General features: G+C 42.6%; 1 pseudogene and 1 gene segment (V, D, J or C); one reads left to right on the top strand and one right to left on the bottom strand.

Annotated features, from left to right (window-relative positions):
• Positions 1-14,981, bottom strand: part of LOC122114103 — a 353,243-nt gene that overhangs the window by 145,385 nt on the left and 192,877 nt on the right.
• Positions 13,285-13,509, top strand: LOC122114153 (annotated as a pseudogene).

The following is a 14,981-nucleotide window of genomic DNA, read 5'->3' as shown; positions in this document are numbered from 1 at the left end:
ACGTAGGTGCGGGGGGGGGGGGGGGCGCGGAGTGGAGGAAGGATTGGGGGGGAGGGGGAAGGCTGGGAAGGGATGTGAAGGGTAAACAAAGGAGGAGGCTGCAATGCTTGGTAAGAAATGTATGCATTATCCTGCCCATGTAATTGTAACCCCTCTGTACAGTATGTTCACAAATAAAATAAAATAAATTTTTATTTTATTGGAAAGATACTGTGTAGACGGAGCTATAGTTACATGAATAATGTAATGAGTACATTTCTTGTCGAGCATTATTAGTCTCTCCTTTGTTTTTCTCCTCCTATCCTTTGAATGGTCTGAAAAACTTAGTCCAGAAATTGTAATGAGAAAAATGTCTGTACATATATGACTTGAGTGACGCCTAGTGTTTTGCTGGTGTAAGGACCAGATGATTGTAAATACCATTGAAATCCAGAAGCTCTAATGTCAAATTCCAGTTCTTCTCAATTAGAATTAATAGGAAATTCCATTATCTTGAGATATTTCTCTAAACTAATTTACTCTCTTTTATTTTCATTATACCCTGTAAATGTTTAAAACTGACATAACAAACATTATTGAGAACTAGTCATATAGCACTGTTTTAAAAGAAACCAATAGAAAGCACATATTTGCATAAGTTACTACCAAATAAACAAGTCATATTTATTTTCAAATTAGGATGGTTTTATTGTCAAAATAATGTATTGATATATTTTTGATTACATTTTTATTTTTATGAAGATCCTAAAAAATGCTATCACTTTAAACCATTATTGAAAGGGATTTTTAACCCCATTACAATGCTTTTGTAATGGAAGTAGCAAATAAGTACTCTTCCTATACAAACTATTTAAAGAATAAAATAAAGGTGTATATTCATGTCATCACAAGAAAGCACAAGAATAAGGACCAGTGAGTATAAGATGTCACAATAAACATCATTCTTCTATTTAGACTCATTATCAATAAGTTTTTATTTTCACCCATTATTTGACAAATTTATATTCGACACAAGGTTACATTTGGTGTAGAAACTTCTAGGTGGAATATGTAAAAGAAATGAGCCACATGGTAATCCAGTACATGCTCTATTACAGAGTCAGTATCTGCTTTTGGATATTAGCTAATGACTGGGTGTGCAAGAAGGCTGCTGGTGATTATGGAGAAAGATAGAATCTTGTACAGGCTCAGGTGTCTTTCCTTCCTATGGTTACACAGAACATTCCTAATGCAGATCTGACTGATGAATATGGATTTCTACTGCCTCTGCTCCATGTTGGGAAAACCCTGATGGATCTTTGGTTATCATGTCACAGCATGCAACATGTTCCTAAACCCAGCTGTGCTAGTCTACCCCTTGTAGCAGAAAGCAGTTTGGAAGCTCTTTTTACCTGCAATGAGGGGAGTGACAGAGCATCAGTTTCTTTGCATGGGATCAGCACAGGACATTGTTAGCTACAGACAATGCATTACACTCTTGTGTATCTTGCAGGTGTTCAGACACTGTATGAGAGCCAGGCTACTGCCTCTTCATAATTCATTGCTCACAAGAAATACCCTAGACCTCGTTTTGCACTCATGTCATTGACAGCCATCACATTCCCACTAGAGCCCACTGAATGAAGGCATATAATCAATAGTAGCTAACACCTCTCTATATCCTACATGCCAATCTCGGGCTTCTAGGGAAAATGAAAGGGGGGACTTTGCAAGACCAGTGCTGTTGGAGCCTTTCCCTCTTGATGTATATAATGTGGTGTGGACAGGGGTGGTTGCCTCAGGTTTATCAAGCACCTGGAAGTAATGTCCATCCATACCTGTGCTGATAAATGTGGTGTTCCACTGCTTCCTCTCCCTCTTCCCTCTGCCTCCAAGACCTCACACACAATGCTTCCTAGGACATGAAGTGTTGGTTTCTCTGGCAGCCTGGGTATGAACCCCTTGGCTCCATTGTGCCTCTCCAGCTGCCTCACCAGTTGGAGCCCAGGTTGAGGGACACCACCTGTGTCTCTCAGCTTTTCCAGGAATCATCTTTCACCTGGATATTCTTAAAAATATTTAATCTGTTTTTAATGTACAAGGTTTTTCATAAATTTTTAATTGTCACTATTTATTTGTTTGGCTCTGGTCCTGGGGCTTGAACTCAGGGCCTGGTTGCCCTTGCTGAGGTTTCCTTCCTCAAGAATAAGTGCTCTACTTCTTAAGCCAAAGCTCCACATCCAGCAATGATTTTCAGGGTGGGATGCCTTTGGTGAAGAGTAGTTCAGTGGGGATGACAGGCTCCTGTACTTTCCTATCTGGTTTTTTTGGAATCATGGTATTCTGATCCCAAGCTCCTGTGTACCTAGAATTGAAGTCTTGAGTCAGAGATCCTCCAGCTTTTCCTCCCTTTGGGAAACATGTGATTACTTTTCCCTATCCAGAGGCCCACTGAGTAGTCTGTGCTTTATTTGAGCCTGAGACACACAAACACACTGATTGTGTGTATTTGTTGTATACATGTATGTGTCTATTTTTGCTCTATATAGATGTTCCCAGTGATTTGAAATCCCACCACAGTATTGCACTTATTTATTCATATATTGGTATAAAATTATTTCACTGATTTTGACCTTGCTTGACTGATTTCCCCTATCCACAAATAATCTGCACAATGTGTGCATTATGTGTGTGGGCACATGGTGCATCTTCACACAGCTGTTCTCTATGAATGGGAAGAAAAAAAACCTCCCTCCTCGACAGTATTTTTTTTGGGGGGTCCAGTCGTGGGGCCTGAACTCTGGGCCTGGGCACTGTCCCTCAGCTCTTCAGCTCAAGGCTAGTGCTCACTTGAGCCACAGTGCCACTTCCGTTTTTTTTCTTTTTTTGCTTATGTGGTGCTGAGGAATCGAACATAGGGCCTCAAGCATGCAAGGCAAGCACTCTACCACTGAGCCACCTTCCCAGCCCCTCCTTGAGAGTATTAAGACTTATTAATTTGTATATCTTCTAAACACAATCCATGTGAGAGATACCTGTTCCTTAGTGCATCTTCCTTCAAGTTGTTCAAGGGCAAGAGTTAAGGATGGAGGAGGAGCCATGAGGTGCTAGGGTCCTGGGGTAAGGTAAGAGTGGACATATTGTGAAACTGTTGCCCTGGCAGAGGCATTGGAAAACCAGTGGGCAGTGTCCTTTGGATATCTCCATGTAATTCCAGGCTTCTCCATCTCATCACCAGGGGAACTTGCCATTGCCTTGGTTTTCCTCACGAATGGTCTTGACCATAGCCCACCAGTTCTTATATCAGCAGCCTTTCTGGTGTTGCCCGTGGGCCTGGGGGCAGCCATGGTGATACCAGAAGGGGCACAGGCTGTTGTCTGAGCTTGTGAATGAAACATCCTGCCTCCCAGACCACTCTCTCCTCCAACCCCACGAGCACTAGCAACACTACCAGCACTCCTTCCTCCTCCTACACCTCCAGCTCCTGGCTGACCAGCACTGCCCACAGGCTTGCTAGGTGGGTGGTGATGTGGAACCTCCCAGCAGGGGACAGTTTGGACTAACCTTGCCTCTTCAGGACATGGCTGGCCTTAGAGTCTGGCCAAGAAGCTTGCACCAGGGCCAGGAGGCTTTTCTGGAGGTGGGTGTAGACACTTCTGGACCCTGCTCTTCTTGGATTGGGCAGGCTAGAGCCTGGCACTCACTGCTTGCAAACCCTGTGCGCCACGGGCCTGGGGTGAGTTTTCCCTTGATGCTGGTGTGGAGAAGGGGAATATGTCCTGGAAACCGGTATGAGGAGAATGCAGGGCGGCCTGGGACAGGCTGGAGAGCTGTGTTGTGGGAAACCCTGGAATTCCTGGCTGCTCCAGGGAGTGAGGGAGCCCCGCTTTGGTCTGCAGTACAGAGGCATCTTCAGGGACATTCTGACAAAGGCAAGGGTGCCCCTTCCCCTCCCTCTTTCCTTCTCCTTCTCCCACTTCCTAGGCACAGAGGCTCCGAGCCCAGGTGAAGGGAATGGGGACATACATTGCAGGTCGGGAAGCCCACCCGAGTTGGACTGTGACCCAGGGAAATTAGGGGTTTCAGTGCTGAGCGGCACCATTGGCACCCTGGCTTCTTGTGTGGAAATGGTAACACTGGCTATATAGTTGGCTGGGGCTGGGTCCAGTTGTCCCGTGCTCACCCTCCAGACTGAGCTATGCACCCAATCTGAGGGTCTATTGGGGCCATGGGAGCCATTCCCTGCCAGACCACCTAGATGAGACAGCGGCACAAATCCTGCCCCTGGTCCTCTCTCTCCTCCCCACCAGCTGGATCTGGTTGAGGGCATCCTCAAAAGACTGTGGAGGTGCGCAGAATTCATGCTGTTGCTGGGATTCGCTCTGGTGATTGCCCCCACACAGCTTCTCTGGGTTGCCAGAGGTCTGACCTTAGAGGGTCTAATCCTCCTTTCTCCTCCACAGAGGATCAGCATCCCTCTTTAGGTCTGGCCCTGCCCTGTCTCTGGGGTTCCTAAGGGAGACCCTCTTGTGGGCACCTTGGTGAGTCCCGGACCTACAGTTTGGGAGGGCGCCAGATGCCAGGTAGTACCATTGGGCCCAGGGTCCTGAGGGCCTTTGGAGCTGTCCATGGACCAATGATGAGGACTGATGCTGCCTCCAGAGGATGCTGGGGCCACTTGGGGATGCTTCTCCCACCTGCTAGTGGGTCAAGGGCTGGCAGTTGGCTTGGCAGGTCCCTGGAGCTCACACAGCTTCCCAGGCCATGGGGTCTCTGGACCAGAGCAGGGGCCTCACTTTCTGGGCACCATGGCTTTCCCCCCGGAAGCCCCAAACCACACTTGACTCTTTCAACTTGTCCTCTTGCAACCACCCGGACTCTGACAGCACAAGAGCCTCCTTCCTGGGTTCTTGAGCGCCATCCTGTTCAGAGACCTGGTGTAGAATCTCCAAAAGAAGCGCTGGGTTGCAGCCCGGGAGAGCCAAGGTCTCCCAGCATGTGTCCAGCTCCTTTGCCATACTGCCCACCGGTGGGTGCTTCCTAAAGCCCTTCACCATCTCTCTGACAGCCGTGGCACCAAGGATTTCTGCCGTGATGGGCAAGACAAAGAGCAGATTCAAGGATTTGCGGAGCTCCTCCGAATGTGTGCTGGAGGCCAGGTGCTCTTGGAGCAGCCACACGGCTCCCCACACCCACTCGGCGGCCTGCGTCCCCATGCGACCCCTGACCACGTCTACAGAGACGCGGGAACCACACACCTGGACTCCTCCATCCAGGGGTTCACTCGCCCAGCTCTGAGAAACAGATCCACATTTGACACCTTCAACATGTCCTCCTGCTCCCTCTCACCATCCTCCACCTCTCTCTGACCTCCCCCTGCCCAAGATCATACTTCCTGGTCTCTAGACCTCCATCATGGTCAGGGACCTGGCTCAGAGCCTCTGATTTGTGGCTCAGAACAGCCAAGGTCTTCCAGTGTTTGTCCAGTTCTTTGGCCAAACTGGCCACCTGTTGGTGCTTCCTAAAACTCTTCACTACCCTTCTGACACCCGTGGTGGCAAGGATTTCTGCCATGATGGGAATGATTGAGAGAAGACTCAAGGATTTGCAGAGCTCCTCGCCATCTGTGCTGGAGGCCAGGCACTCCTGAATCTGCCTCACAGCTCCACACGCCCACCTGGCCACCTCCATCATTTGCCAACCATGTCCACATTTACATAGGTGCCTGGGCCACTCACCTGGGTTCTTGGATGCCATGGGTCACTCACCGTGCTCAGAACACTTGTCTCTGGTTCATCACTGCGAGGCACGTGACACTGCCCGGCAGCATCCAGAGTGACTCGCACTGCCAGCTGCCTGCCTTATATAGTCCTCTGGCTGCCCCACCTCTTCCCACAGTTCCTCCTCTAAGCTCATGCCTGTTAAGCCCTCACATCCTAGTAGGAGTCTCTCAAGATGCACTTTGCATGACCTTCCACAAGTCCCCTCCCCACAACTGCCCAGGACATTGGCCCAAAACAGGACAGACAAACTGGGGCAAATATGGTGTAGAAAACCATTCAAAGACTAAAAACCAGCAGAGGACGAGTCCTGGCGAGAGCTGTACCTGTGATTTTGTCAACACCAGGAATGGCATCTGAAAGCTGTGAGTGCCAGGTTCTGGGCTGCCCAAAGCAAGATGAGCCGAGGCCAACAGGCCCAGATGCTCCTACACCAACATCCAGAAAAGCCTCCTGGCTCTTGCACAAGCTTCTGGGCCATGACCACAGGGGCACAGTGTCCCGAGGAGGTCAACTCCAGCCCGACCTGGCCTGCACTGGGAATGGCCACATCTCTGCCCACCTACCAAGTGTCATGGGCAGTGCTGGTCAGCCAGGAGCTGGAGGTATAGGAGGAGGAAGGGGTGCTGGTAGTGTTGCTAGTGCTGGCGGGGTGAGAGCAGGGGTGGTCTCAGGGGAAGGAAGTTTCATCCCAAGCCCAGACAACAGCCTGTGCTCTTTCCAGCACCATCATGGCTGTCTACAGGCCCATGGGCAACACCAGAAAGGCCGCTGGTATGAAAACTGCCAAGCTCATGTTCAAGACCATTTGCAAGGACAACTAAGGTAATGGCAACTTCCCCTGGTGATGAGCTTCAGAGGCCTGGAACACTGGTGGGATGTCCAAAGGACACTGCCCACTGGCTTTCCCATGCCTCTGCCAAGGCCACAGTCTCACAATATGTCCATTCTTACCTTACCCCTGGAACCCTAGCACCTCATGGCTACTCCTCCCTTCTTAATTCCTGTCCTTATACAACTTGAAGGAAGATATCCTAAGGAACAGGTATTCCATGTGGATTGGGTTTATAAGACATATACATTAATAAGTCTTATTACTCTCCAGAAGGAAATGGATTTTCCTCCCATTCACAGGGAACAGCTGTGTGGAGATGCACCATATACCCACACCTAGACCCACAAAGTGCACACATTGTGCAGACAGGCTGTGGATAGGGAAAAGCAGTCAAACATGGTCAAAATCAATAAAATTGTTTTATACCAATATATGAATGAATATGTGCAAAAATATCAGAGGATTTCAAATCACACGGAATACCTGTATAATGCAAAGACTACACACACACACAAACACACACACACATACAAGCAAACACACACACATATATACAAGCAAACACACAGAGATATACAAGCAGACATATACATAATATCTGTGTGTGTGTGTGTGTGTGTGTGTGTGTGTGTGTGTGTGTGTGTGTGTCTCAGACTCAGATCAAGCACAGACTACTCAGTGGGCCTCTGGACAGCGAAAATTAATCAGATTTTTTTTCCAAACAGGGAAAAAGCTGGAGGACCTCTGACTCAAGTTTGCCATACTAGCTACTCAGAAGATTGGGATCTAAAGGCCATGGTTGCAAAAAGACCGTGCAGGAAAGTACAGGAGACTGTCCTACCCACTGAACTACTCTTCTGCAAAGGCATCCCCACCTCCCCCGCTTCAAAATCATTTCTGGAAGTGGAGTGTTGGCTCAAGTGGTCAAGTGGTAGAACACTATCCTTGGAGAAGGAAACCTCAGGAAGGGTAACCAGCCCCTGAGTTCAACCCCAGGTCCAGAGCCAAACTAATAAATAGTGAAAACAATTATGCGGGGTAGTTGTGGAGGTGGGAGGGAAGGGATTGTAGGGGAAAAACAAAGAAGTAGGCAATAATGCTCGTTAGGAAATGTACTCATTACCTTGCTCATGTAACAGTAAACCCTCTGTACAGTATTTTTACAATAAAAAGTATTAAAAATAATGTATTGCATGAGGTAACACAAGAACTAATACTTCAGTTATCTTTGTAATTTTCTATTCTGGTATCTCTCAATTCACCTTTCATATTGTGTTTCTACTGAAATAGTACAGTTGATATTAAAGTAATTAACTACTGGAAATTCTTGAAAACTGTGCATTTAAATTGTCTTAACATATAGTAAGCTCACAATGACAATTGCTGCAATGGTTCCATTTTTTAATTCCTTTCTAAAAGATTCCACATTTGCTTATTTCTTTCACAGCATCTGATCACTTACATGGTATCCTTGGAACCAAACCTGGCTACTTAGAGTTCTGTTTACAATTAGCTTCTTCAGGTGCAAGTAGTTTCTGAAGAATGATAGTACATTTGAGTCCAGATTAACCAGCTTTTGGAGCCATTTTTGCCTACATCCCTTCACTTCTGAAACATGCTCCAGACAGCAAACAAATGCTAGAGGAAAGGGTTTTACAGATTGTTGCTGGAAGCAAAGATCAAGCTAGTATGCCAAGCTACTTGGGAGGGTGAGATCTGGAGAATCTGGGTTGAAGATCAGTACATGGTCACAAAGGGTCACAAGTCCTATCTCCTAAATAACTACCATCAAAGAATGCTGGAGGAATTTTCCAAGGAGAGAGGACTACCCAAGATGATATAAGGCTCCATGTTCAACTCAGCAGTTATAAATAAATAAATAGTAAGAAAATATGGTTTTATAGAATTTAACCCAAAACCAAGTAATAAAATGCAATCTTGGGTAATAAGCCCAAATTAAACCCAGTACTTTATTTATTAAAACATCCAGAAAACAATACATTTCTAGATTTGGTTCTGTAAGAAAGCTAAGTTTGAAATGTCTTCTGGAAAATTTAGCTATATATGATGCCTTAATGCCATTACAAGAGATAAGAGTAAAAGTTACATTGGCTTTGAATGTTGAATTCAATGGGATGATCTCTGTAAAGGACAGCAAATGATGATGAAGGTGTCACATTGGAGTAAATATTTTATTTTTTCATAAAGATATTATTCTTTTTTAGTATAGTTTGTAAGTTTTGTGGCATTTTTTTCATTTAGGTCAACTAAGAAAAAACTGATTATCATTCTCTGCATATATCTATATCTATATCTATATCTATATAGATATAGATATATATCACATTTTCTTGATCCATTCATCTATTGGGGGCATCAGTGTTGGTTCCATATCTTAGCTATGGTGAATATTGCTGCAAGGAATACAATTGTGCTGGTAACATTAATGTGGCCTTATTTGTGTTCACTTGAGTAAATTCCAAGAAGTGGGATTGCTGGATTGTAATGAGTTCTATGTTTAATCTTTTGAGGAACCTCCATACTGCGTTCCATAGTGGTTGAATCGCGTTATGTTCCCACCATCAGAGTAGTATCTGGCCTCATCCCCGCCAACCTCTATTATTATTTGTTTTCTTAATAATGGCCATTGTAACTGGGGTGAGGTGGAATCTCAATGTGGTTGTGAATTGCATCTCTCTTATGGTCAGAGATGTTGAACATTTCTTCAGGTGTCTATTGGCCATTCTTATTTGCTCTCCAGAATAGACTCTTAATTCTTTAGCCTAATGATTAATGGGCTGGTTATTTCTTTGAGGATTTTTGAGGAGTGTTTATTGAGCTTTAGGTATATTTTTGATATGAGGCCTTGTCTGTTGTATAGCTTGTGAATATCTCATCCCAGTCTGCGAGCTTTCTATTTATCTTGCTGGCTATGGCGTTTGCCATGCAGTAGCTCTGCAGTTTAATATGATACCATTTATCCATCCATTCTTTGATTCATTGTGTTCTCAATCTTTATTTAGAAAGTTTTCTCCTGGGTAAAGGAGCCCTACAAATCCCTTTGCAAGAAAATGGAAAGATTTAGAATAAACCATATTAAGTTAAGTAAGCAGATCAAAAGAAACATAGGCTCAATAGTTTCCTTCATTTGTAATAATTAGTATATGTCTAGTATAGTCCTTGCAGAGGATCACAATAGATCAATAGCTATGTACATATCACCATATAAAATGATGCTAATACAAATGAACTCCAAGATATAGAAACAAAAGGTCTTTTTTGTTGACTTTGTTGTGGTCTCTATACTGTATCAAGTTCCTTCTTTTTATTTTATCTTTTTTTGGGGGGGGGGCGGTCCAGTCCTGGGGCCTGCACTCTGGGCCTGGGCGCTGTCCCTCAGCTCTTCAGCTCAAGGCTAGCGCTCTATCACTTGAGCCACTGCACCACCTCCAGCTTTTTTCTTTTTGCTTATGTGTTGCTGAGAAATCGAACCCAGGGCCTCAGGCATGCAAGGCAAGCACTCCTACCACTGAGCCATCTTCCCAGCCCTATTATATCTTTTTTAACTTCCCTTTGGCTTATTCCCCGTAGTCACTGTTTATATTCTGGAACCATGCATCTTTTATACACATTTCTATGACTTGAGAACAGAAGGAGAATAACAAAATGGTGAAACAAGGACAAAGGGTGACCAATGCAACAGTGATACTCACAGGACACTATGTTGGAAATGAACTTTATAACTTCGGGGTGGGTGGGTTGGGTGGAGGGATAGTAGGAGATGAAGGAATGGGTAACAATATTTGACAAGAAATGTTCTCATTACCGTGCTTACGTAACTGTAACCCTTTTGTACAGTACCTTTACAACAAAATTAAATTAAATTAAAAAGGATAAAAGAAAAATGTTATAAATTTTTACTTCAGTGTAATGAGTTTTAAAATCGCTTATCTATCCTGTTAATCTTCCACACTGTATTTACACAAAAAATTGCTCCAGAATTTCTTAAATCTTCCCTCTAGAGAGTAAAGGGAGAAAGTGATCAAGATGTATTCTACTGCTATACTGACATGTTTTTTAACCTCTTTTTTAAACTATGTAAAGGCAAATATAGGTATGTAATTCTGGTTATCTTTAATTAACATAAAATCTTATAATGTCTACCTTCCCAATCTATATTAACCAGTCTCTGCTTATTTGTCACAGAGATTTAAATCCCTACTTCTTGTCTCCATGGATTCTGCTCTGTCATGGGGCAGAATATCACATGGTAAGAAGGAACACGTGGAGAAGGAAGTTGGTGCTGATGCTCCAGAAGACCCCACATGGTCATCTGAAGAGCATCCTTGTGGGAAGTGATTAATTCATTGGAGGTCCTATTCTCAGAAGGGCTATATCTTCTCTCATGGAGTCAGTCAGTTCTCACAACAGTTGCTTCTTAAAATCCATATGTTTGGACTACTCTAATTGCAGCTTGTTTTATTTTTTTTTTTTGTTTGCTTAGTCGTGGGGCTTGAACTCTTGGCCTGTGCACTGTCCCTCAGCTCTTCAGGTCAAGGAGACTGCTCTACCACTTGAGCTACAGTGTCACTTCCAGTTTTCTGGTGGTTTATTGGAGATAAGACTCTTAAGGTCTTTCCTGCCTGGGCTGGCTTTGAACCTTGATCCTCAGCTCTCAGGTTCCTGTGTAGCTAGGATTATAGGCATGAGCCACCAGCGCTTGGCTACTACTTGTTCTCTTTACATTAATACAGCAAATTGTTCAACAGACAGGACAGGCCTCACCTGAGTAGAGGCAGATGAAACTACTGCATCTAGAATTTTCTGTATCTAAAACTGAGTTAAACGTTATTCAGAGCTTAAGTCAGTTGACTGATAAAGGGGTGTGTGTGTGTGTGTGTGTGTGTGTGTGTGTGTGTGTGTGTATGTGTGTGTGTGTGTGTGTTGGATGTGGTTTACATAGAAATGCTCTTTAATGGGCTGATTGAGGAATAAAAAGCATCTCTCTACCCATGATACTCCCCTCCTCTCATAAACAACATCCTAAACCTTAAGGAAGCATATTCAGATTCCTAAGAATCAGTGAGGATTCACATTCAGTAGATCTAAGGTGTTATTTGTAAGATGCTCTCAGGGATACTGATGATGATTCTGAATTCTGGACATATTCTGAATAGGAAAGAAAATAATATTTCATCCATGTTTAGTTGTGTTTGATTCCTTTGTGTCAAGAAGTAGTTTTGCTTAAGTGTCCCTAACATATTTCATGCAAATTTCTCATTTTCTGTGGACTGAGTCTTACTGAAATTCTTGCTATGGTTAAAAGTTGCTGATAAGAAGAAGCATGTGTGAACATGGTCTTGTGCAATGCCTTCCTGGATATATTCTGAGAATTGGGCCCTGACCTCACTGGATCTTCAGCTGTGAGCTCCTGTGATCACAACCTTTTCAGGAAGTGCATTTTCCAGCACTCTATTCCTTCTCTTCTTTACTGTGGTTATTCTGAATGAGATGAAACCTCTTCTAATTGCATATGAGTTTAGAAGCCTTAAGAGTCTCAATTCAGTCCATCTACAACCTGCAAAGAATCATGTGGACAGAGATGAGAATGTGGACAACTGAGAACTTCAGGCATATTTCTGGTTTTGAATTATATATTTGTTATATATGAGTATTACATAAATGGTACATTAAACATGGCAGTTTATAAATATAAAGCATCTTGATCCATATTACCATTTCATCTTTCTACCCAAGTCCTCTCTATCCAACCCTTTTTTTCTATACATATTTCCATATATAAAATATTTTCAGTTAATAAATGTGAATTTATGACCCTGTAAAACTGTATAGTATATGTAAGATCCCTTTCTCATTACTCTATAGTAAATATTGATATAATGGGTCAGTATGTATCTGAACCTATTAAATATTGTCTTAAATATATTTTATCTATTCCCAAATTCACATATTTTATTTTTCTATGTGTGTATTTATTTGAACCTAGCCAGAATCCAAGGCTGCCTTGACCTTCTGAACTCTGAATAATACCTTGAGGTCTAGTAACTGAAAAAGATATATCTATGTCCAAACTTTCCAAAATTGGGTAACACATTTTTCTTAGTTTTGTCTTTGTATTTCCTTAAGTTATTGTAATGTCATTGTTCTATTCTACTTTCAAGGGATGAGACCATGGCATTGACAATTAATAACCAATTTGATAATCACCATCAGAAAGAAATTAATTTTCTGATAATTAGATTGGATGTTTTGTTAACATGAGTAGAAATAAGGGAGATTTTATTTTTGTTTTGTTTTGTTTTTGTCAGTCATGGGGACTGAACTCTGGGCTTGGGCACTGTCCCTCAGCTCTTCAGGCCAACTCTGGCGCTCTACTCCTGAGCCACCTTCCCAGCCCCAGAAATAAGTTCTTAAAGACATAATTAGCTGAAAATATCCCATGCCTATAAGAAATTAATGTTTAATGTGATGAACTAGCTTGTTAGTTCAAATGTTTAGATCATGGCACAATAGTGTACTTCAAATAAAATTGTATCACGGCAATCAAAATTGTTTTTCAATGACTATTTTTTCTTTATAAAATTACTTTTCGAAATGTTTTCAAATGTGCTGCTATGAGTTGCTTGATGGTTAGAAGCTTGCATTTAGAATTTCACTGATGGAGCATTCATGTTGTATAAACAAATTTACTATTCAGATAAATAGGACATGCCAGCATGACATGTTGCCCAATGACATAATGGAGCTTGTCCCTAAAAGCAATTTGTTGTCTGAATCTGCAAGGAGGAATCTTGGTGTGCAGCAGAGTCGGTATGGGGTCATTATAGCATCCATAAACCAGAGCCTCACATCTTGCTGTTCTGGAGGCTACTACCCAGCAAGCCAAAGAAATGATACTGGAGAACCATTTTCAACCTTAAGCTTTACACAACTGTCCTTTCTAACCTCTTTCTCAGAACATGATTTTGTTGCTTTCTTATTTCACACTTTGATATTCAAAGGATGCTCAACACACTGTTTGAAAGTGTTGAGAACTGCTTTGCCTTACTTATGTCTCACTTAGGTCTGAGCTTCATGTTATTTTAAGGAATATTAAGATGTTTCTATTCCTCTATTAACATTTCTTTTCTTTACCTCCTTAAGCAATGACAGGAGCAAGGCTTTTATCTTGTTCCTTTCCTATTTCTGTTTTTCTTTACCTTTCAATATCTTCAAACAACTCCTTTTTTTAAATAAGGATTTTATTATGAAAACACTAATACAGAGGGGTTACAATATAACCAAGGTAATGAATACATTTCTTATCAATCATTGTTGCCTCCTCCTTTGTTTTCCCCTACCATCCTTTCCCTCCCATCTCCACAACTACACTCCCTTCTCTCTTCCCTCCACAACCCCCCAGTCTAAATTGTAAAGTTCATTTTTCAATATAGTGTCTTGTACATTGTTGCAATGGATCAACCTGTATCCCTATTTAAACAATATGTTTTTTCCCTTCCGCTCCCCAAATTAAACCAACATCAAATACAGGGAAAACTGCTTCTTGAGTAGAGCCACCAATACAGACCTGCAAGGGGAGAGCTTTGTGGGCTTTAGGCCCAGCGGAGTGGGGTCTCAGAAGATATGCTCTGCTCGGTATCCTCAGAGCCCTTGGCAGATGGATGAAGTACGTTATGAATCAGACCATGGCTGTAACAGGAATTGTGTAAATTTGCTATCTTATGTATTGCTACTGGTATATATATATATATGATAACTCATGGATGTATCTCTCAGTGAACTGGAAATTTTCCATTTTAATCAATAAATTATATTTCAAGACTTGATGAAGTATTCTTTATAATCTGAAAACAAAACCTGTTTTTTATTATTATAATTTTTAATTGTGAAAATACCATAAGAGGGTTTACAATTAGATGGGCAAGGTAATGAGTACATTTCTCATCAAGCATGGTAGCCTCCTCCTTTGTTTCCCCCTAAAACCCCTTCCCATCCTCCCCCTGCCCCTCCACCCACTCCTCCTACCCCTCTCCCCCCCACCAAAGTTGTAAAGTTCATTTTCGACATAATGACTTGTACATCTCATTTTTGCAATGGGTTCACCTGTATCCCTATTTAAACAATTTGGTTTTTCCTTCCCCTCCACAAATTATACCAACATCAAATACAGTGAACGCAGGGGTTATACCGTGGGGAAGGGACATACAAAGCAACAAAGAAATGATCTTATAAATGTGTTAGAAACAATCGCATGTAAGAAAAAACATTTGAATACATATCTTAGGGTTCATTTCCCTAACATCAACTTATCTGACCTTTTCTGCTTGACGCTGACATATACTACTTATTGCAAATAAGGGAAACCA

This window comes from Dipodomys spectabilis, unplaced genomic scaffold (genome assembly GCF_019054845.1).
Source record: "Dipodomys spectabilis isolate Male_0828 unplaced genomic scaffold, ASM1905484v1 ptg000106l, whole genome shotgun sequence".
NCBI lineage: Eukaryota > Metazoa > Chordata > Mammalia > Rodentia > Heteromyidae > Dipodomys > Dipodomys spectabilis.
Note: the sequence above shows the minus strand (reverse complement) of the source record. Positions and strands in the feature narration are given on the sequence as shown.